The 25,138-nt window shown below is 39.6% G+C and overlaps 1 long non-coding RNA gene across 3 annotated transcripts in view; it reads right to left on the bottom strand.

The window, feature by feature from the left end:
- Positions 1 to 25,138, bottom strand: part of LOC129527033 (uncharacterized) — a 117,968-nt gene that overhangs the window by 14,921 nt on the left and 77,909 nt on the right. Inside the window, exon 5 of one of the 3 annotated variants that reach the window (XR_010130949.1) lies at positions 11,044 to 11,126. The exons of the other annotated variants lie outside the window; for them this stretch is intronic. This is a non-coding gene — a long non-coding RNA (uncharacterized lncRNA). Of the gene's footprint in view, positions 1 to 11,043; positions 11,127 to 25,138 lie in introns of those variants that run through there. 3 annotated transcript variants of the gene reach the window in all.

The raw sequence follows: 25,138 nt of genomic DNA, 5'->3' as shown, positions 1-25,138 counted from the left end.
TTCCTAGGAGGAAGAAACGCTACACAGAGAGGTCAAGAAGAAGCTGAACAGACAGGTTTTGCTTGCTTTCCCCCTCAGTCTGTTGTTCTCAGATTATACCCTTTCTGTCCAATCACACTTTTATACAGCTGTCCATTCTTCATCAAACCCAAGCATAAAAACAGAAAGTTCTTGCTGGCTTTTGGGTCTTCATTTCTCAAGGCTCCTATGTCGTGTAAAACTTTGGTTAAATAAATGTATTATGATTTTCTCTAGTTAACCTGTATTTTTTTATAAGAATATTGGCCGTGACCCTTATGATGGGTTAGGAATAGTATCATAATTTCCTGTTCCTACATTTGAAAACACAATATTTCTACTGCACTATTTCTGACCTACTTAAGGTATTCTAGATTATTTCCTTTTCAATCCATTTTGTAATCCCTTATAACAACTTCTCACCCAGATCTGATCCATAAGTATTTATAAACAGCCTATACTTTGTATATGGGTTTGCTGGTTCTTTCATTTAATATTCTTTAATTCTTCTTCCTTGGTGGCTTCTGCCCATTTAGCATTTTTTTAAACTTCCCAGTGTTTAAGTCTCATTGCTCAAAGTGGGAAATCCCTAAACTTGTGAGGCGGAGCTTACTTCCCACTATAGAAGCTCCCTTGTAGCTATGAGTAAGCCCTAACCTACTCCACCCCAGACATGAGCCTCCACCTCAGATGAGTCTCCACCCACCCCAGCCACGAAATTAGAGGCTGGTGACCCAAGAAAGCAGGGAGGCTACTGGATCCTTGCTGGGGAGAATGGAGGCAGCTACCTCCAGTTTCTATTGGCAACATTCTGAGTCCCACATCATGGCATCAGCAAAATGCAGCATCTATGGCATCTGTGCCGTTTGTGCCTGTGGTGTCTTCATGGGACCAGCTCTGTGGTCTGCCCATCTCTTCCTCCTAGACACTTTATGAGCTAGCCAGTATCCTCTTAACAAAATCCAATTCTGCTTAAATTGAAAAGGGTTTGTATCTATTATGAGTCACTTAGTGTTCTAATGGTTTACTTAATTTTACACATACCTTTTTCTATGTCACAGCACTTTACAAATATTAATCATTTCATTCAGCTCAGATGCCAAGTCTCTGGAGTAGAAAATATTATCCCCATTTTATACAAACGGAAACCAAGGTCCAGAGAGGATACTTAGTTTGCCTTAGATAACTCAGTTGGTAAGTGCAGAACTGGTATTCAAATCCAGGCTGTCCATGCTCTTAACCATTCTTTTCCCCTGACCCCCAGAGAGATCTTTCCCCATTATCTTCTCTTGCAAATCCCCCCTCCCCACCACTTCTCTCTGCCTTCATGCTTGGGCATTCCCTATCCTGTAATGAAAGAAAGAAAGAGAGACAGAGAGAGAAAGAAAAGAAAGAAAGAGAAAGAAAGAAAGAAAGAAAGAAAGAAAGAAAGAAAGAAAGAAAGAAAGAAAGAAAGGCAAATTTCATGCAGAGTAACAAAGGTAGGAATGACAACTGATTTCTTTTCAATAACAACACAAGCGAGAAAACAGTGGAGCAACATCATTTAAGAAATGAAAGTAGAAAGCTCTCAACCCAGACTTCTACACCCAGTGAAAATATTCTTTGAAAATGAAAGTAAAATAAAGGTCTTTTAAGACACATAAAAGCTGAAGATAATTATTACCAGCAGACCTGTCTATAAGAAATGTAATGAAAGTCCAATGTATTAGTCTGTTCTCATGCTGCTAATAAAGACATACCCAAGACTGGGTAATTCATAAAGGAAAGAAGTTTAATAGACTCACAGTTCCACATGGCTGGGGAGGCCTCACAATCATGGCAGAAGGCAAGGGAGGAGCAGAGGCGTGTCTTACATGGCAGCAGGCAAGAGAGCCTGTGCAGGGGAACCGACCTTTATAAAACCATCAGACCTTGTGAGACTTATTCACTATCATGAGACCAACACAGGTAAAACCCATTCCCATGATTCAATTACCTCCTACCAGGTCCCTCCCATGACATGTGGGGTTTATGGGAGCTACAATCCAAGATGAGATTTGGGTGGAGACACAGCCAAACCATATCATCCATCAAGTAGAAGAAAAATGCTACCTAATGGAAATATGAAAATACACAAAGAAATGAATAGCACTGGAAAAGATAACTACATATGTAAAACGTAAGATTTGTTTCTTATCATTTAAATCTTTTAAAAAGATAATCATACTGGTTTGTTAGGGCTGCCAACAAAATACCACAGTCTGGGTGGCTTAAACAACAGCAATTTATTTTCTCACAATTCTAGAGGATAGAAGTCCGAGATGAAGGTGTCAGCAGGTTTGGTTTCTTTGGAGGCCTCTCTGCTTACAGACAGCCACCTTCTTGCTGTTTCCTGTGTATGTACGCATCCCTAGTGTCTCTGTGTCCAAATTTTTTCTTCATGTAAGGACATCAGTCCAACTGGATTAGGATCCACTTTAATGGTCTTGTTTTATTTAAATCACTTCTTTAAAGACTCTTTCTCCAGATACATTCTGAGGTACTCGGGATTAGGGCTTCAGCAAATACATTTTTTATGGGGAAAGAGGTACACAATTCAGTTTATAACAATAATTAAATGTTTAAACACAATAATAACTATGTAGTATGGAGTTTAAAAAATATAAAGAAGAAAAATCTATGATAAAATTGCACCAGGGCCTGGAAGAAAAAAAGTATACACTTGAAAGGGTCTTATACTTCATATATTACCACATGAAGGTAGGCTGTGATAAGATGCATACTATAAAATCTAAAGCAACCTCTAAAACAAACAAAACATTGTAGCTATTAAGTCAGCCAAAGATATAAATGGTGCCATAAAACTACTCAACTACTCCAAACTAAAGCAAATAAAAAGGAAAACAGGAAATAAATTACAGGCAGGACAAATAAAAAATAGCAAGGTAGGAGATTTAAATCTAATCATATGAATAATCACATTAAATATAAATGATCTAAGCACCCGAATTAAGAGGCAGAGACTGTCAAATTGAATAAAAGAAGCAAGATCTAACTTGCTCCCTATAAGAAACTTAGATTAAATAAAAACACACAAATAAGCTAAAAGTAAAAGACAGGGGAAAAATATACTATGCTTCTCCCTATTAAAAAAAATCTGGAAGGGTCATATTAATATCAAACAGAGTAGATTTCAGATTCATATTTCAGAGACAAGATTATTTTATAATTTTAAAAGAATCACTTAATCAAGAGGACATCACAGTCCTAAATGTTTATGTACGTTAATAATAATGCTTCAAAAGACAGGAAACAAAACATTTGATAAAATTTCAAGGAGGAATAGACAAATTCACAATTATGTTTGTGGATGCTAAAGAAACTCCATCTTGAAAAGTAAACCACTATGTTGGGTTCTGATTAACCCATTCCAGGAAGAGCTCTAAGACTTCCGGTTAATCTATTGTTCCTGTGTAACAGCAGGTACTTACCATAAATCCTGCCTTTATGTCAAGTAACTTTGATGCTATCATACTTCAATTGTTCTACACATCCCTTCTGAACCACTCCTGGTATATAAGTCCTTGGTCTGGGAGGTCTTGGTTCAGGGATCCACCATCTTGTTTTGTTGCCACCCTAGACATAGACATGGCTTCTGTTCTTAATTCCTTATTAAATATGACTTTCTTTTCTTTTTTTCTTTTCTTTCTTTTTTTTTTTTTTTCTGAGACAGAGTCTCACTCTGGTTCCCAGGCTGGAGTGCAATGGCGCGATCTCGGCTCACTGCAAGCTCTGCCTTCCGGGTTCATGCCATTCTCCTGCCTCAGCCTCCCGAGTAGCTGGGACTACAGGCGCCCGCCACCTCGCCCGGCTAATTTTTTTTGTATTTTTTTTTTTTTTTAGTAGAGACGGGGTTTCACCGTGTTAGCCAGGATGGTCTCTATCTCCTGACCTCGTGATCCGCCTGCCTCGGCCTCCCAAAGTGCTGGGATTAAAGGCGTGAGCCGCCGCGCCCAGCCTTAAATATGTGTTTCTAAGAAACTGCATTCCTTAGCCTCTTTCTTCAGCCTTTTTGCTTCCTAGATCTGTGCAAACCTGCCTTCTGTGAAAGTATAGTCCTCTCTCAATTACTGATAGAATAAGTAGACAGAAAATCAGTAAAGATATAGAAATTTTAAACAACACTATCAACATCTTTACCTAATTGATATTAATAGAATATGCCAACCACCTAATAATAGTGCATACTCTGAGATATAAAGCAAGTCTTAATAAATTTAAAATGGCTCAAACCATACGAAGTATGTTGTGAACACAAAGAAATTAGTATCAGAAAGATCTCTGGAAAATCCCCAAATATTCAAGAAATAAATATGTAGTTCTGAGTAACTCACAGGTTAAAGAAGACATCAAAAGGGAAATTCAAAAGTATTTTTAATTGGGTGAAAATGAAAACACAGCATATAAAAATTTGTAGGATGTCCCTAAAATAAAACTCAGGGGAAAACACAACTCTGAAAGGAAGAAATGTGTTAAATCAATGCCCCCAGTTTCCACCTTAAGAAAATAGAAAATAGAGGGCAATTTACACCCGAAGTAGATGGAAGTACAGATATAATAAAAAATTAAAGTAGAAATTAATGGAATATAAAATAACCAAAAAATTAATAGCAAAATTTAATAAAACCAAAAGTGATTCTTTGAGATATCAGAATAGATAAACCTCTACTCAGACTTATTAGGGAAATAAAGGAGGCAGGAAGGAAGAAAGAGGGTGGTGGCAGGGAGGGAGAAAAATTTTAAAATTTTTAAAAATAAGAGACATTGTGTGTGTGTGTGTGTGTGTGTGTGTACGAGTCTGTGTATGTATGTGTGTGAGAATCCTTGGAAGACAAGTTGTATCCACCTGGACTGAACCATTTATCCATCCACTCGTTCATCCAATTGATCAACAATTTTATTCTAAGAATATATCATGTACCAATCTCTGTTCCAGATGCAGAGACAGTCACGGAACAAGATATATGAGATCATTTCTCTCACAGAGCTTATGTTTTAATAGAGGGTAGGGATAGTGGTTGGAAAAATTAGAGAAAAATATGATCAAATAAAACAGCCAACATTTAAGTGGGGACTTGAACAACAAAGAGTCAATCATGTAAAGATTTGGGGAAAAGCATGTCAGGCAAGGGAATAATCAGTACAAAGGCCCTAAGGTGAAAATAAGCTTGACAAGAAAAATGGCCAGCATCACTGGAGTATAGTAAATAAAGTGACTATACTTTATTTATATGACTGCAACTATGTTGTAATCATTCCCAAAACTGGATGGAAAGAAAGGCAAGGGCAAGAGCAGGAAGGGTTTTATAAGCCAGGGTAAGAAGTCTGAGTTTCATTTCAAGCATGATAAGAAGTCATTAGAAAGTTTTAGATGAGGGGAAAAGCGTGACCTTGTTAAAATTCTGAAAATACACTGGAAAATGGAAAATGAGTTTTAGTGGGGGAAGAATAGAAGCTGGAAAACCAGTCCAGGTAAGAGATGATGTGGCTTGGAGTAAGGTGGTAGCACCAGATGGAGAGGAGAGAAGTAGACAGATTCACGATGTGTACTGGAGGTACTTACATATCTCCATGATGTATTCTTGTTAATCAGAAACATTTCATTGCTCTGCTCTATATGTCTTATATTCATCTGACCACAGAGGCTGGGACACAGACTTAGAATAACATATGTGAAATCTCAGCTCTCAATGTCAAGGTTCTACCTATAGAATTGATCTGTATATACAAAAAGAAAATTTCAATAAGTTTCCTTGGCAGCATTCTTTTAAAAATCCATTATACAACCTCCAAAAGGGCATCTGTAGGCAGTTCCATATGAACAGTCATGGCAGTGCAATAGAATCCTTTTAGCACTGCTGTTGGGCAGGGTGATCGTGTCATATTTCACTTTCACTAACTGGCTTTTCACTTAGGGACCCAAATCTTGGAAAACAACAACAACAACAACAACACTAGAGATGCTAAAGCTAGCTATAATCTGGCCCCATCCTACTTCTCAATATTATTTCCTACTATTCCACAGCATACTTCCCCCCATCTAATTCAGTTGTCCTCTTTACTGTCCCATCAATACATTGAACTCCTAGTAATAGCTTATGAGGAGTAAAACTTATAATAACATGAGTTTCAAAACAAATGATAAAGATTATCACTTAATGAATATTTATTGTATGCCAGCCACTGTTCTTAGCATTTTACATGCATTACCTTGTTCATTCTTTAAAACGATGCTATGGTGTAAGTACTAATATTATTTCTCATTTCCAGGTGAGGAAACTGAGCTTTGCTAAGTTGAATAAACTGCTCTGGGTAACAAAATTGGTGGTAGTCCAGGAATTCTAACTCAGATCTGTCTCCAAAGACCAAGCTTTTCACCATATTGTAGTGATTCTTACCACACCTTTCCCCATTTTTTTTTTTTTTTTTTGAGACAGAGTCTCTGTTGCCCAGGCTGGAGTGCAGTGGCACGATCTTGGCTCACTGCAATCTCGACCTCCAGGGTTCAAGTGATTCTCCTGCCTCAGCCTCCCGAGTAGCTGGGATTACAGGTGCACACCACCACATCCAGCCAATTTTTGTACTTTTAGTACAGACTGGGTTTCGCCATGATGGCCAGGCTGGTCTCGAACTCCTGACCTCAGGTGATCCACCCACCTTGGCCTCCCAAAGTGCTGGGATTATAAATGTTAGCCACCATGACTGGCCCCCATATTTTTTCTGCATATGAATTGTTACTCCCTTTTTTCTCAAACCTCACTCATTCTTTATGACCTGAACCAAATCACACTCCTTCCGTGAGCTTTCTCTGGTGACTCTGGCCTTGCTGATCAAACTTTCGTCTGAAATCCTGTTAAATTCAGAGACTACGTTACTACTCAGTAGAAAAACAGACATGTATAACCTATATTGTATCTGTCTTCGTTTCCTGTGAGTTAGCCTCATCTCCCAAACAGGACTTGAGCTACCTGCAAACTGGTAGGCTATAGCCATTCCTTGATCCCACCGAGTCATGACAATATCTAGAGAAAGGAAAGGGGCCACCTCTTTCTGTGCCTCTTTTCTAGAAATGAGGAAACTTCTTTTGTAACTCCTCCAATGGACTTTACCTCACACCTTATTAGCCAGAATTGAGTTAAATGGCCTTTCTCAAATCATACAAGGGAACTGGAATTACCATGGTGGGCTGCAGAACTGGGGGTTAGGTCATCTTCCAAGTCATCAATGGTGATGATGAAGTAGGTGAGATCTTCAAGCATTAAAAAAAAAAAAAAAGGAAGAAGGGAGAACGAATGTTGTATAAACAGCCAGTGTTGTTCTGGAAGTTCTTGTGCAGGCTTGTAAGTGCCTGTTGTTAAATTCAGAAATTTTTAATGCTGGTAGATAAACATAGTCATCATCAAAACTTAAATTAGGCCAGGCGCAGTGGCCCACACCTGTAATCCCAGCACTTTGGAAGGCCGAGGTGGACAGATTGCTTGAGCCTAAGGAGTTTGAAACCAGCCTGGGCAATATAGTGAGATTTCATCTCCACGAAAATTTGCAAATTGGCCAAGTATGCGCCACTGCACTCCAGCCAGGGTGACAGAGCTGAGACCCTGTCTCAAAAATACAAAAAAAAAAAAAAAGAAAATTTAAATTATATTAAATACTTACAATAAAGTATGCTAAAGATAACACTCAAAATCATCACTTCCTAATGATTTTTACACATACTATTATCTATGCTCTTGATGCTATTTATGGTTGTGTATGTGTGTTGGGAAAATACTATAGAATAGTGAGCTATTGCACATCTCTTCCAACTCTGTGTTCAGTGACATCACATTGGCCTTTTTTTTTTTTTTTTTTTTTTTTTGAGATGGAGTCTCGCTCTATTGGAAGGCTGAAGTGCAGTGGTGCGATCTCGGCTCACCGCAACCTTCGCCTCCCAGATTCAAGCAATTCTCCTGTCTACATTGGCCTTTTGAAAAAGGTTATATTGCAAATATTTACACCATGGAAATGGTCAGATAATACAAATCATGGCCTGCTTTACTGTTTTGCTGATTGTCTAGATTTAAGGTATTGATAGAGAAAATGTTACTAACGCAGATTAAAATATGTAAATATATTGTGCCTGTAGCCATTAAATTGTGAATGGCACAAAAATTATTCTTCCAGTTTTCAAAAGTCATTATCTGAACCAGCAATGGCTCACATTATTGACAAATGAGTGAAGGTTTGACACAAATCTTCCTTATTTAACTTTCATAGTATTTAATAACATAAATAAAAATATTGACCAACATTCAGATCAGAACCACACTCATTTGTTTACTGCAACCACAGAATGGTTATGGATACAAGTGTTCAGAAAAAAATCAACAAAAGCATTCTGTAGAGTCAATTGGCTTTATGGAATTTATAATAAAAAGTATTGTATACTTTATTATTCATAAATTATATGTTGCATGTCCTTTGTATCAGTTAAATTCATATCTTATATATAAATGCTAATATATATTAGTATATATACCATATATGGCATATAAAATTGTATATACATATATATGTATATATGTGTAATATATACTTTTTTCCCCAGTGAGCCAGGTATTAAACATTCACCAGCACCACACTGAGACTACCAATATATTTACTACATCTTTGTAGTAATTTAAGTTAATTTTGTTTGGATGTCCTTTAGAAAATATAGTGATCTGATTTTAGATTTCCTTAATAAGTTAAAAGGTAGATTCAAAATGGTGTACCAAGTTTATTTATGTGGGGGCAGGGATCTGAATGGACAACTTTGCTTTGGTTTAATTCACTGGAGACTTCGGAAAATCAGTGAGGTTTATTTTATTAAATCATGAGGTTTATTCAAGTCTGTAGCTTGAATCAATTCAAGTTCTTGGTAGTAATAATAAGCTACACTGATAAAGGGATTTACCACAATCACATTGTTTTCTTTGATCATGATGAATCATCCTGGGTATGACACATCTGAACATGTTGATGCCCGCTGAGAGGTGAGTGTTCAATGAGGAATGTGCCCAGTTCTGAGCTCACCCTAAGGGAAATGAGAAATTTCATTCGTAGACTGTTTCTGCTTCCTTTTTGACTTGCTTTCCCCTGGAGAACAGATACACATTCACCTGCTGTTCCATACCTTTATCATCTTACCCAGTGGTAGGAGGAGAGATCAGCTTTTGGCCCCTGGGAATGCATGTTAAAATTTTATTCTCTTCCCCGGCCAGACATGATTTGGGCATGAGCTCTCCTTGGGTAATTGGCCCTCTGGGATTTATTTCTGAATGATGGTTTCTTTTCTCAGTAAATGTGATACGTGTTGAAATGGGGAATAAAAAGAATAAAATGGGGAATGAAAATCAGTCAGTATGACTTTCTCCATAATCTTATTTCTCTTTATTGCTTATCACAATAATGCTTCTCTTCTAGTTCTCAACATGGTTAAACAAATCTTGACATTTCATCTATGGTTATTTTTATGATAGTTATTGTTATATTGATGATAATTATTAATACAAGGGTAGTAACAGTTATTTATTGATCCTCTGCTATGCATCAAGCACTAGACCAAATACTTATAACTTCTCTAACCCTCAGAACAACTATGCTGATAATCATTTTCTCTTTAAAAAGAAGAAAATTAAAATCCAAAGATATTTAATAACCAAGGTTTTAACCAAAGCCTGTCTGACTCCAAAACTCCCATTTTTTCCACTGTAGTAGGATTTTTCTCTTCCATCAATAACTCATTAGGACTGAATCCTGTTGGAGGAACATGTTGAATGATGAGAAATTGCAAAAGTTGCGTTTGAGTCATATTAGCCAAGAATCCGTATTGGGACCTTCTTACTTTAAGCTTGACCCTTTGCTAATGAATTCCTTAATGGCATTGATAATCAATGTGCTTTTGGTGTCCTCACCAAGATCAGGCAGAGCCAGGGCAATAAGTGTTCAGAGAAACTTCATGAAAACCCAGTGACTATCTGAGCACACAAGGACACAGAACCTTCTGTTTCATTGACTGCTGGTATTTGAGGTTCAGAAAGTATGCTGGCTTCAAACTTATAAAATATCCCATAGGTTTTCGTGTGTAGGTGGCATCCTGTAGATATCCAGCAGTACTAGAAATGAAATGTGCCCTATGTGATGTGGATATATGTTGTTTTCCTGGTGGAATCCCAGCCTTAGGGCCAGAAAAGGGGTGCATTCGGTATAAGACCAACCAGGTAAGGAGCAAGTAGCCCTTCAACAAAACAATCCTTTACTGTTACATAACATCCTTGTTCTAAATCTCTTCATCATGCAGTCAGAAGAAATGAAAAGGACCAACGCCTAGGCACAGGACTACTGCAACTCCTGACATACACAACTAAGTGGCATTACCCCTAGAGAGAGGGAAGCTATTGCTGGCGTCCTTTTACTTCCAAAACTTGCTTCTAAATATCAGAATCAAAAACTTATGAAGAAATGCTTTTTATCACAATTGAGATGCTCCTCAGAGATGTCTCATCCAAGAGGCATCTCTCCAGTCCCTTTATCAGGCTATTGAAATGATCAATAAGGGTAGCCTTAAAATAACAGAAATATCCTAACAGGCAACAAAGCCTAAGGCAGGGTGTCAAGATGTTTTCCTCATGTACCTACCAAAAGAATGATGAAAAACTATATGCCCCTGATCCCTGTAACTTATTTTTCTTTTCTTTTCTTTTTTTTTCTTTTTTTTTTTCAGCAGTCCTCCTACCTCAGCCCCCTGAGCAGCTAGGTCTACAGGCATGCACCACCATGCCTGGCTAATTTTTTTTTTTTTTTTTTTTTCTGAGATTGAGGATCTTCCTATGCTGCCCAGGCTAGTGTCAACTCCTGGGCTCAAGCGATCCGCCTGCCTGGCCTCCCAAAATGCTGGGATTACAGTCCTGAGCCACCAAGCCTGGCCCCCTATAACTTTTAAATTTACAAGTTTGAACACACCTTTCCAGTTGCAAAGCGTGTGGTTTCCGTCATACCGCATATGGTGCATGTGCTTTCAAGATCTTTTCACCAAAACCTAGAAGCTAAAGATTAAGTATATTCAATGTACTGAAAATATCCACCATATAATCTAATTGACAAACCAAATCTTCACTGTCAAACTAATAGGAAATCAGGACTATTTTATGTCAGAGTAAAAGTAGTTTAAAAAATTCAAACAAATTATTGAATATACATTTCCTCTTGACAGTCTTCTCCGTCTGTTTCCCAATTGTGAGAAAGAGAAAGAGTTCGAGAGAAAACGGTGTGCCACCAGGATGGCATGAAGCTGCCACCTTCTTCAATATTCCTCAGCCAGCTTTTCTTGGCTTTCTTTCAGGCTCTCTCTCAGGAATGATGTGTTTCTTGTTTGAATCTGTTTTTGCTCCCTAGAGCAATGGGCCTTGCTAGGGTTGACAATGGTTAGCTGTGTGCCTTTCTTTTTACTGTGGGAGAAGGTCTGTGGTGGAAGTGGAGATGCAAAAGGAGATCCTGCAACAGCAGAGGGGTTCTTGGGCAGAGCATTTTTCCTCAGTTCTTCCTCCCTTCTTTCCTTTTTCCTTCTTCCCTTCCTCTCCTATTAGAGAAAGAGGATTACCTCTTCCTCTCCTTCACTACTTGGTGCTCCTACAGGCATTAAAAACCCTCCCCCAACAAAAAGGGAAGAAGTCATTCCCTATCTGCCATACTTAGGCTGACATACAGATTTCCTCCTTGCATTGAGGCATGATGCAGGTGAATTTACCGTCAAGCTCGTGAAGCAGAAGTGTCAGAGCCCCTCACTTTCATAGCCTCTTCCAAGGTCTAAACACTTCTTCCGGAAGATGTGTTTACAATGCTATATATTTTTGAAAATTTTTCAATGAAAGGTATTTTGTTATTCTCTTACTTAAAGAGGACTCCTCTCCCAAATTGTGTAAGCTTCCCATCCCTTTAGGGTTTCCAGATTTAGCAAATAAATATTCAAGATGCCTTGTTAAATTTAAATTTCAGATAAACAATAATTTTTTATTATTCCAAATATTACTTGGGACATGCTTTACTTTTAAAAAATATTAATTAGACAACAAAGAATTCTTCATTACTGCAAATATTGCATGGGACATACTTACACACAAAAATTTATTTGCTGTTAATCTGAAATTTAAATGTAACTGAGAATCCTGGAGTTTGTCTATCAGCAGCCCTCTACCCATCCAAACCAGGATTCTCCCTGTTTAGACACTGAATAGCAAGGTAAGCCTTGCTGATCCTGAGCCAGATAAAGATGTCTTTGAATTTCATATTACAAACTCTTCTAAGACTGTAATTTGAGACTTGGAAACATCCCTGCTGACTGATCTTACGCAACCTTATTTTTGGCATATTTTTGCTGCAGAAACACAGATCAAAATAATTTCCCAGCTTTGTAGGAAAATGAGAAACTCTGCTTGTTCTCTAGTGAGAGATAAGTGAACTGTGAAATGTCACTGTTGTGCTTCGTGTTGGGGTCCGGCATGGGACATGTGTTTTTGGAAAGGAGGCACAGTAAATGGCTTCAGACAAGTAACATCTAGTGAGGAAGGAGAGCATGGTGGCCCAAGGGGATATTGGTTGAGATAGGAGATACTACATACTTAGTGTTTCCCAAATGTTTTGGGCCCCAACCTACAGCAAGAAATAATTTTCCACAGTGACCCAATACACACATCTGTATACATGTGACTGAAAGAAAAGTTTCATTAAACATTTACCATTACTTCACATACAATTACTATATGTAATGCCCACTGCTTTTTCTATTCTATTTCATTAAAAACAAAAGAATTGATTGCACTCAATTGATTTCACATCCAAGTAGCACATGATTATTGGTTTAAAAAACACTGCACTAGAGGAGCACTACTTGAAGTAACTTGTCAGGGAACTGGCTAAGGTGGTCTCCAATAGAAAAGGAGCTTGCATCATGATGAAAATTCATGAGCTGCTTCCTTCATCGAGGAAAATCTTGCTCTGAAAACAATCTCAGCTAAACAGCATGCTTAGTGACATAGCTGATTTATGTTCTGGTGTCAGTTCTTTATCCTGTCAGGATGGGTAACAAACAGTTTGCAGGTGGGCACCAGTCCTCAGATGACCCTTTGAGAAGCAGTGTGCACTGCAGCACGTCACAGAAGAGATGAGACAAACCCGTAGAGTGAGGGTCCGAGCAGCACAAAAGAGCAAATGATGAGTGACGCTTGTAATGCCCAAGAAGACTCACTGCTGAGACCCAGGGGCCTGCTTTGGAGAAGCTATAGACACATTTCCAGGGGTCCTACATTACTTGAGAAGGAAGTTCCTCTCAGACAACCTGCACAACAACAGAAATTTAATTCCTGCACACAGAGGAAAGGATCAGTGAAAATATGAAGATTTGATGGCGAAGAATTAAATTGGTTACTCTTACCCCGAAAAAAGTAAACTCTGTCTCTCACTCTCTGTAATGTCTATGTCAAACCCTCTTCTTTCTCCTCAAATCGCCAGTTCCTTCATCTGGTCTTCTCACTCCAACTTAATGACCTCGACTTGCACTTCACAGAGAGAACAGAAGCCATCAGAAGGGAGTTCCTTCATCTTTTCTTTACCAAACCTACCAGTCTATCAGTGCTACTCTCAACCTCCCTTCCCAACATATATACTGTGTGTTGACAAGGGGAATGATGAAAACCTCCATTACCCCAACAATGGGGGCATACACTCCCTTCTATTTTGTATGCAAACTCTGGATTATATTACTGTGTTCAATGGCAAGGGAAAAGACAAGCAAGCTACACTTAAAAAATAGGTCCATTTTGGCTGCTAAACAGCCTTATTCTAATTGCACTCTAAATCTCTGCATGTGAGAAGAAATTCAGAACATGAAATCGCAAGGCCCTATCTCTCTTTAAGTACATAAATTTTTTAGCCACTCTTCAAAAGTTGTCTCTATATCATATTGGTTGGTAGAAAACTATCAAATGCTAATCCTCTCATTTGTGATCAGATCCTATTCCGCCTAATGTTTCAGGCACTTAACCCTTCAGGTCTTTCTCTCCCACATCATCAATCATTCCCTCTCTACCAGAGCCTTTCCCAAGCATTCTAATATGCTGAGGTATGTCCATCTTTTTAAAAAATGTCTTGTTTATTCCACATCCCCTCCTGTTACTGCACCCTCTATTCTTCACAGATTAGTTTCTCTAAAGAGTTGCCATCTTCATTGTATTAGCCTGCCTTCAGCACCCACCACTGTGCCCAAAACACACTTGTTACAAAAGTCACCAATGACTTCCACACTGCCAACTCCAATGGAGGTTTTTCGACTCTCATGTTCCTCAATTTTTAGCTGCTTTAGACACAGTTGCTCACCCCCTTATCCTTGAAACACTCTTTGATCTTGGCTTCCCTGGATAATACACCTACACTTTGACTGTTCCTCCAATCTTTCCACCATTGCTCCTTTAGCTTCTTGACTGGCTTGCCATCCTCTAACTGATCTTCACCTGTTTGGAGATCATCTCCCTCCCATCAAGAAAAAGATACCCCCTTAGTATTCCCCACCCAAGTAAATGGCAACTCTATCCACATGGTAGCTCCCTAAGCAAGTTCACTTTACTCTGTCTGCATTGCTATCACTTAAGGCCAAGCCACTATCATCGTTCTCCTCTACTCTGAAAGTTTTCTTGTAGCTCTCCCTGTTTCCACTTTTGCCGCCTACTTCCACCCCACCCATTAATTCATATAGCAACCATAGTCATATTTCTAAAACATTATTCACATTTTATCACTTCCTTCTTCAAAAATAACAAATCATTTCCCACAGAACTTATAACAGAATGCAAGCTCATGAACATGGTCTCCTAGGCCCTGTGTGATCAGCCCCTGCCCACCTCTCCAGCCTTCTCTCCTTCCATTCTGTCTTTCACCCACTGCTCTCCCACCACACTGCCCTGCTTTTAATTTGTTTTAGGTTAAGATCCTTCCTGCCTCAGATTCTTTGTACACCCTGTCCACACTTCTGGGATTGCCTCCCTTCCACTTCACCTGCATAACTCCTGCTCATCTGTCCTTCCAGTGGCAGTTGAAATGTTAATTCTTTAGGGAAGGCTACACCAAATATTCCACTCCCACTTCATCAGTCTAACTCAATCACCTTCGATGGATGGAGAAGAACTCTGTTAGCATGCTGAAATTTCTTCATAATGAATACTACTATTTATAATTACATAATTTCCTCTGTGGTTTTTGTTTGCTTGCTTGCTTGCTTAATATCTGTTTTTCCCATTTAACTTCAAGCTCCATAAGGCTAGTGCCTGGACCAGAATTGGCAGCATTAGTAAATGCTCCGCAACTTTTACATGAGTGAATGAGAAATTTGTTCACTAATTGTTTAAATTATATGCTAAATATTGAAAAATGGTCTCTTTTTCAACATGAAGCTTGCTGACAAATACACTTCACACAATTATGTGTGCACAATGGGCTAAACACCTGTTTATTAATGTCTACCAGTTGTGTGCCAGAGTGGGCTTGTATAAGCTTGATAGAGTCAATTCTGGGCATCTCTTACAATTTAATGTTCAAAGATATCATGTTGGTAGCAAATATTACAAATCAGGGCTTTTCTTTTCCTTTGGAGAGTTTGTTTACCGGCACACTATTTGTGTCTACTATATACCAATGCCATGTTAAGTATAATGGAACCACTGTAAAAAATAAGTCATATTCCCCGTCCAAGGGAAGTTTCCAGTCTAGTTTAGGAAACATGATATACATCAGGAATCAGGGAGCATTAGGGTATTGCTGTGCAGTGTGAATGCATCCATGATCAGAAAAGGACAAGATCGTTATAGGCTGGATTAGGTACCAGTGGACATTCAGAGAATGAAACCAACTCTGAGACTGATGTATGGAGAAGATCTATTCTGCAGCTAGAAAGGACCACAGAGGGCAATCTTGATGGAGGAGCAGCAAGGACCTGGGGCCACTCATGAGTTAGAGTAACTGTAGTTACAATGGAAGTGGGAAGAAGGAGGGGAAAGTGTCTTAGTTGGAAAGAGTTGCTCTTGACTTGCTCTTCTTCAATGTAATTTTGGTAAATTGAATCATATTTTTTAAATGAAGAAACTGGAAATCTTAGAATTCTTAAGGTGAATCCTATTTGAGAAAGATGGTGTTTAAAGGGTAATCTTCCTCTGTTTTTCAGATTTAAGTTTTCTTGAATAACTTCATGGAAGCCATGTACATCTCTACTACATCCTCTCAGGCACATCGCTACCTGTTGGATGCCCTGGCAAGTTAAAGACTTCCCTTATCTCTGACCCTCTGTCTCTATATTTGTGAAATAAAGTGGTCCAACTTGATCATCTCTAAGGTGCTTTAGAGCTCAGAAAAATCGCATGGTTCTTAATGGTTAGGCATGTGAACGATATTTCTAAGTGTGTCTAAGAAGAAGGCCAGGACACACCATTCTGAAATGTCTCTTCCTTTGATCAAAAGACTCTCAGGGACTCTCTGTGGGGATAAAAGAAAGAAGTAAAATGATCCTCTTGCTACAGAGTCAAGTAAGTTTTCTTTTAGCTGAAGAAGACATTCAGCATCTGAGGATGGCAGATACAAGGGGTTTTCCTCATGAACACCACTAGGTAAATTCTGTGACCACTTGACAGGGAAATAATGTCACCATTTTAAAATCAACAGAAAAAGAGCAGAGCAGAAAGTTGGAAAGATGATATATCCTGTGGCCAGACTTCATAAAATTGACTGGAGAAACTAATCAAATCAGACTTGATAAAGCTGATGCTGCCATATATCCCCTGTGCCTAGAAGCCTTGTCAGAGCTGGTCTACCATCCATCCTGACTTAGGATACAGGCTGACTCATTTGCCTAATCTGAATAGCAGTCCAGCTGCATGCATTTCAATTACCTTGATTTTTTTCACATTACAGTTAAATAGAACATAATGCTTCTGATGATGCTAAGTGTGGCAAAAGGCCGATGTCTACTGAAGGGACCTGCTCCAAGTTGCCTATAGAATCCCTCAGTAGGGCTGGTTCTGGGCTCTCAAGGCCACCTTTTCCCTCTCCCTCCATGCTTCCCCCACGTCCCTCAAGGCAGAAAGAGCTGATGCTAGGTTGGCTCCTTAAGTCCACTCATCCCAAGCCAGCCTGAAGCTGCAGTGTAGCAGGGAGTTAGCCTGACATCTTTTCTCCAGTCAGCACAGCCCAGCTGTGGCTCTGCACTGCTGCAGGAAGCCATGTTGACATGTGGTTCAGACAGAGGCAAGGCTCAAGTCTTTGAGTCTGTAGTTCCCCAGCCCAGTTGGCTGCAGCCATGGCAGAAAATGGGGGTCAGGGCTACCCCAGAGGACAACTAGACATTTGTTTTGGCCTGAATCTTTTAATTTTTTTTGGTTGAAGGATGAAGACAGTAAAGATCTGGTGCTCAGGATGGCTCAGTTCACTGTATATTTAATGAGTTTCTGCACTAAGGGTGTAAAGGCAGGTGAGGTGGGCTAAGGGGAATAAAGACACAGTTTCTGCATTTGAAGAGTTCACAGTCAAATGTGTGAGATTTTACCTGCAAAACACTTTCAGTGAAACAGGACAAGTAACAATATAAAAATATGCACAGGTGGCTGTGGGAGTCTAGAGGTGTGATCTTAGACCACAAGGAGCTGTTACTCGAGCTGTTGTGAAGGATAAGGAAGAGCCAGATGAAGCAAGCTAGAAAGAGAGTTCTGTGACAAAAGAAGTTCACAAACCATAAACAGCAGGGCATGATGGGATTGGTGTAGAAAGAGTGTAAAGCAGAAGACAGGGCTTGGGAGATACAGAGCTGGAGAGGGAGGCAGCAGTCAGGTCAGAAAAGGACCCCAGTGCCTTGGGACAAAACTGGGCTTTACTCTGTAGGGATTTGGGAGCTGTTGAAGGATTTTGAGTAAGGAAGTGAATGACCTATTTGCACAGATAGATCCCTCTGGTGCAGGAAGCGGTGGGGTTTAAGGAGAGCAAGACTAAAGGCAGGCAGATCCATTAGGTTTGTGCAAAGATACGGGAGTTCCAGAGCAGTGATAGTCGGGGTAGAAAGGAGTGGCTGAATCTTAGAGGTATTTAAGAAGTAAGATCAGAAGAACTAGAAGAACTTGATTATGGACTGGATATGGCAGGTGAGATGGTGAAGCAGAGGTATTTGCATAAAATGACTGCCAGGCTTATTGCCTGGGTGATGTGGACAAGGCTACATTTCTCAAATTATGTATCTTATAAAATGCTCCTGCTGAATGTGAGGAGGTATTGTGTGAAAAGTGGCTGTATCCTCAGATAATTTTGAGAAGTTCCAGCTTAAACAGAGCTAAAGTAGTAATAGATCTCTCTTCCGCAGGACTTCTCAGAGCCTTTAATATGCAAATAGTAGTATCAAAATCATAATAACCGATATTATTAAGCACTTACATGACCCTCACTTACTATGCATTCAGAGCTCTTAGCAAATTGGAAGGAAGCAAAGTCCTTGAGAAAACTTCTGGAACTGAAAGTGATATGTGAGCAAGTATATAGACACAAATTAATAATGTAGTAATATGGGTTAATGAAGTAAGAAGCTTCAAGTACACATGGTTCAAGCCAAAGGCATTCTGGGAAATGGCCAAGTAGATGGCTAAATATTTTATATTCATTATTTCAGGTTCCCATAGCAATGCTGTGTGGTACATATTTTGTACCTGTTTTACAAGTAGGGAAACTGGGTCTCATAAGCTAACTCACTAAACAACTAACCAAAGCTCACCCCACATCTAACGAGGGGTAGAATATCATCCTTAACAATTTCCATGTGCCAAGATATATTGTGAATCTGCTCGGGAAGGATACAGCACTCAGTGTCTCCCAAACTTAAGTGACCACAGAACCTTGTGTTTATGGAGTATCTCATGGGATAAGTGGTACTTGGAGCACAGTTTATAGAGACTAGTACTATTCACTTAGATCTGAAGTACAAATTTATAAAGGGAAAATTGTATTTATGCAACTCATGGTAGCATAAGGTTAAAACTTTCCATAATAGAAATATAGCTAACATGTTACAGAAATTCAAAGTAGGCAGAGATTATTTCCAGTATTGATGTTCATTCAGGGAAGATGATCAGTTAAGAAGTTGTCAGCTGCAAGTAACAGAAGACCCAACTAAAAGTAGCAAAACAAAGAAATGTATTAAAACACATAACAAAAGTCCAGAGGTAGAACAATTCCATTGTTGGTTAATTCAGTGACTCAACACCATTAAGGATGCAAGGTTTTTTTCCTGCTTTGCCATCCTCAATGTGCTAAATTATCCTCCTATACCCCGAGATGGCCAGCACAGTTCCAGGATGGAGACTGCAGCACAGGAGATGAGGTCTGATATGAGAGTGCTGAGACTGAACACTGGGTTCTCATCAGGGCTCTCAGCAATGAGTGGTTGAAGAAGCCAATCATGTTACTAGGAAGACATCTCCTTAGACTCCAAGAAGAAACTGAAGCTCCCTGCTAGAAAACATTTGAAACATTTCTTGAGTCCACTGCCATCTAAGGAGTGAACTAGGCAAAGCCAACACAGACACAAGGCACTTAGGTTGAGGAAGACAAAGCTGCCATGAGCAAGTACACAGCTGGTGTTAAACTGAGGATGCCGGAGGGAAGCCACACCTCTGGGAGGACTGCTCTTCAAGCTAATCCCATTGCAAGAAGTGTCCTGATACACATGACTGGGGCCGAGAGCACTGTGGACCCAGAGAAGACACAGAGATGGTAAAAGTTTATCATCAGTTCCCTAGTGGATTATGTGATTGACTGTCACATGGGGCCTTAGAAAAGAGGTATGTTGAGTGTATGGTCAACCAATTCTCAAAAATCCTATTGTTATCCTCATATCTGAGTGATAAAAACACTTCAGGGTTTTGTATTTAGAAGTATCTAGACTAGGTGAGACCTGTTTCTAGCTCAGATTGATTCTAAGAATCAAAGTGAGCAGAATTTAAGAACTCTGTCTTATAGAGGTTCATTTCTGAATTGCAAAAGCATTTGGTAAATGGTAAGCCCCCATGCAAATAGTGTTCCCGAGTATCAGGAAATATATTTCATGAGTTCTTGGCATGCATTTTGGAGGAAAAGAAATCTAAAAGAATAGGCTGGGCGCAATGGCTGACGCCTGTAATCCCAGCACTTTGGGAAGCCGAGGCTGGCAGATCACCTGAGCTCAGGAGTTCAAGAGCAGCCTGGGCAACATGGCAAAACCTTGTCTCTATAAAAAACACAAAAATTAGTCGGGCATGGTGGTGTGCGCATGCAGTCCCAGCTACTCATGAGGCTGAGGCGGGAGGACTGCATGAGCCCCGGAGGCAGAGGTTGCAGTGAGCCAACATCATGCCACTGCACTCCAGCCCTGGTGACAGAGTGAGACCCCCATCTCAAAACATACATATACACACACATATATATATGTATGTATGTGTATTTATACACGCACATATATACGTATGTATGTGTGTGTATACACACACATATATATGTTTGTATGTGTATGTATACACACACATACATACACACACACACACACATATATATATATAAAGTTAGGGATTGAAAATAAGGGAAAGGTAAAATAAAGTAAATGTGAGATAATTTATACAATAGAAAACAAGGAAATCTGACCAAGAGAACCCCTCCAATGTCAACTTTCTCATAGATAATTTCTGTTTTTCAAAAGTATAAGAGGTGTGGCAAAGCTGATAGATCCTCCTCTTATGATGCGATGATGACAATGTAATGGAGTAACAGGGTAAAAACAGTCAGAAGGCATCTCACCAGCAGCCTCTGGAAGAGCTCTATAGTCAAATAGTTTGGAGTTTCAACTCTTAAGGCAGAAGATGACAGTGAAGCGTACTCAGTTCAGATTTCATCTGCCAATGTTGAAAGGTTGATGAGAAAGGACTGCTATGCTGAAGAGCAAGGTTTCCAAAAACAGAATAGCTCAACCTACAAAATGATGTTGCAAAGAAGTTGTAGAGGAGCAGGCGAAGGCCAAGGACCTAAAAAGGAAAAGCAGGCATGGGGAAATGGGGCTGGAGAGCTCACAAATATTTATGGGGCATGCAGCTCCTCTGCTAAGTGCTTTCACAGCTCAAATCATTTAATTGGGAAGGTATAATCCCAAAGCTATATCAAATAGCATTTAGAGTTACAAAACAGAATTTATATTTCAGGCTAAAAGCAATATCAGGGTTAGAAGGAAGCGACACTGCCTGAGAAATAGATGTGGGAAGAAGGGCCATAGCAACAATGTGTCTTGGAATGGGCCATAAGAACCAATTATTGGCCGAGGTTATCGGGAAAATACTAGGGCATATGTTGTGATCATAAGCAAAGAGTTTATTGCATCTTATTTAAAAGCATGTGTGGCGTCAGGGGGATTTCTTTTCTCTACTTTGATGTTACAAGTGGAAGGGTCTACAGCTTCCGGCTCCACCAGGAAATCCTCCTCTTCCAGGAAAGAGGAGTAGCTTATAGGATGGTAAGCTTGGAAGAAGCTGAAGGTGCTTGTCCCAGTCCTTTCCTCCTTCCTCTTTGGGGATTTGCCACCTACGAAAAGCACATCTCACTCTGCTCTTCCGCAGCACCCAGAGGAGACACCTGCATACCTGACGCTGCCCTGACTGATTGGGGAGTTAAGTCTCTTGCAGCGGGCATATTTGGTAATCCATTGTTGCTGCACATGTAAATCATGGCCTTCAAATCCAGCTGACCCTATGGCAGAAACACAGGTAATATTTTTATGTCCATCTATCTGACTCCCACATCTACATTTCAATTGTTTCTAAACTTAAAAAGGGTGTGATGGATACTATTCCTGACTCCCTGAAATATTTTAATTGGGGAGTGAGGAAGAACAAACAGAATCAAAACTTTTAAAAACATAATCACGTGTAGTTAGTCCACATTTACTTAACCAAATTAAGTTAGATTCTATTTTCTGGCATTCAACCCCATTTATGATCTGAAACCAATATAACCTTGCATGTCATCCAACTCCACCTCCCTGGGTACTCGATACCCTCCAGTAGCATCAAACAGAAATGCGCTCAGCACTTCTTTTCTGTCCCTGTGCCTTTACTCAGGGTATTCCCTCCCAATGGAAAGCTCCTTTTCACATTTTTTCATGTCTGTATCTAACTTAAGGACTAGCTCATATTTCACCAAGTCCATAGCTGCTTTTGTGGCAGATTCTATTGGTTCTCTATCCAACAATCACCTAACTTTCTTCTTTTTTTCCATAGAGCCCCACTACTACTTCCTCTTCCTCTCCTTCTCCTTCTTCAGACAGGGCCCCGCTTTGTCACCCAGGCTGGAGTGCAGTGGTGTAAACACTGCTCACTGCAACCGCGCTCTCCTGGGTTCAAATGATCCTCCAGCCTCAGCCCTCACTCTCCCCCACCACCTCTCATAGCTGGGACTACAGGCAAGACCCACCACGTCCAGCTAATTTTTTTTTTTTTTGGTAGAGATGGGGTTTCACCATGTTGCCCAGGCTGGTCTCCAATCCTGGGCTCAAGTGATCCTCCTGCTTCGGCTTCCCAAAGTGGCAGGATTACAGGTTTGAGCCACTGCACATGGCTCCTACTATTTCTTAGCTCTTAAATGGCCATAAACTTTGGATGAGGCAGCCCTTATAAACCCTGATCATCTTAGACAAATATGGTAGTGCCATTCCCTTTGCTGATGATTGCTTTAAGAGTGAACATGTGACTCACTTTTGGCCATAAAGACATCTAGAAAGAAATTCAAGGCTGGGGAAACATTTTATCCTGACGCCTGATACTCCGAAAACACTACAAAAACCCCTTCAACACCAGAAGTTTATCTTTTAGCAGCATTTAGCCTCCTCCTTTTTCTCTCTGTAAGCCTGCTACCTTTCTTCTGTCCTTCTCTTATATTTTTACAGACGTTTCATTTCATTCTTTCTTGCCTTTCTCATAATCTTGACTCATAACTTTGCTCCTGTTTTCTTTTTGTTTTGCTTTTTTTTTTCCCATTAGTATACTGCAGTAAATTCTCTCACAGCCAGGAATGTCTATTTTGGTTTGTAAATCCTTCGGCCCTACCTAATTTCTTGAGAGATTTCTGTATATCTTTGCATGTTCATGTGTCTCACCTGTTAGATACCTTCGGTTTTTCTTCCTGTCCTAGAAGAAATGTGCTTATCCTCTGCTGCCTTCTGACAGGATTAACTTCAGCAATTCTTGGGCTATATCTTTTACTTTACATTTGACCATCTGTAATTTTTCTTGCATACAAATCAGATCTTGCATATCAATTCCCCTAGCTCACTCCCTTTTTAAAGTACAAATGACCAAGGTACAATAAGTAAGCAACGTTTTATTCTGTTACGTTGCGTTCTGATTCTATATGTTTGGTTTCATGGATCACTTTATTACTTCAAGCCCATTCTTTCACTTTTCTCCAAGGTTGTGATTAAAATTCTGTTCTAAAGTCAACTTGTTAATCTAAGTAGAAACGGCTTGCAAACCTTAAGTACTTGAAATCCCTTTCTCTTTCTTTGTTGGTTGTTGGTAGAGATGTTTCTTGATAATTTACACTGCAATCCAGTATTCATAGATATAGGGAAATGGATAGATTTATGAATAGATATATGCTCCCAATTTTCCCCTTTTCCTCTCCCTCTCCTATTAGGACTAGGTAAATAAGAATGCACAAGCTTTCTCTTTCTAAAATGGAGAATATTTAGAGATGGGAGCCTCTGATAAAGGCTGGTGAAAAAGAGCTGGACTTAGCAGAGAGGTTAAGGTGATCGACAGAGTAAAGAGCTGGGTGAAGAGGAGAAAACACCTAAAGAAAAAGCCAAAAGAGAGAGAAAAAAATAGGTTGATGTGCAAGAGGCTCCAGAACATCCTTCTGCATGTGAGAAATACAGAGGGAAAGAATGACTTTTGAGAAGTTCCTGTGAAGAAATTGCCAGTAGTGGAAGCACAAATGAACAATGAGAAATCAATAGGTCTACTCCTAGTAGAATATTTTCATTGGCATCACTTAAAAGTAAAATACAATGGAGACCTACTCAGAGAAGAAAGCAGCTAGCCCCAAAATCCTAAATTTTTATGAATTTGTGATACTTACATTCATTATTTTTAACAATGAACCTCATCTTAAGTGCATAATGTGCCTTTAATTATATGCTAATGATAATATGAAGTCATCATGCTAACTAGGTAAAAAATATATTTCTTTCACCCTTAAATCATCCTGTTTTGTGTTTGATTAAAACTGAGTGGAATATAGTAATACAGGAAAATATGTATATGATTTATGAAGAAAACATAAGAATACTCTGAGAGCAGGCACTCACAATTTTTTTTGACAGGGTTCATGATCAAAATTGTTTAAAGAGTACTCATTTGTATCATACTGCTTTTTATAACTCCAGTCTCAAACATGTGTCCAGGACTTCCTAGGTCCTTTGCACTCTGAAAAAGAAATGGAATGAGGAGATAAGACAATTAAGAGGCAAACAAACCTTAAGCAAAGCTTCCCTGATTCTCCTGTTTAAAATAGTAGCCCTTTGGTGGCTCATGCCCATAATCCCAGCACTTTGGGACGCCGAGGTGGGTGGATCGCTCGAGCCCAGGAGTTAGAGAGCAGCCTGGGCAACATAGCGAAACCTCATCTCACAAAAAATACAAAAATTTAGCCAGGTGTGGTGGCATGCTCCTGTAGTCTCAGCTGAGATGGAGGATTGCTTGAGCCCAGGAGGTTGAGGCTGCAGTGAGCCATGATCACACCACTGCAATCTAGCCTGGGCATGGGACTGAGACCCTGTCTCAAAAAAAAAAGTAGCCCATGACTTTCTCTATGCCGGTCCTAACTAAATTTCTCTCCCCAGCACTTATTACGTTTTCATATCCTGTTACATTTCTTTATTCATTCCGCTTATTATCTGTCTCTCTCCCACTAGTCTGTATGCTCCACAAAGATGAATAAATGCTGGTTAAATGAATGAATAAAA

This window comes from Gorilla gorilla, chromosome 16 (genome assembly GCF_029281585.2).
Source record: "Gorilla gorilla gorilla isolate KB3781 chromosome 16, NHGRI_mGorGor1-v2.1_pri, whole genome shotgun sequence".
NCBI classification, from domain to species: Eukaryota; Metazoa; Chordata; class Mammalia; order Primates; family Hominidae; genus Gorilla; species Gorilla gorilla.
This window is presented reverse-complemented; position numbering and strand designations above follow the sequence as displayed.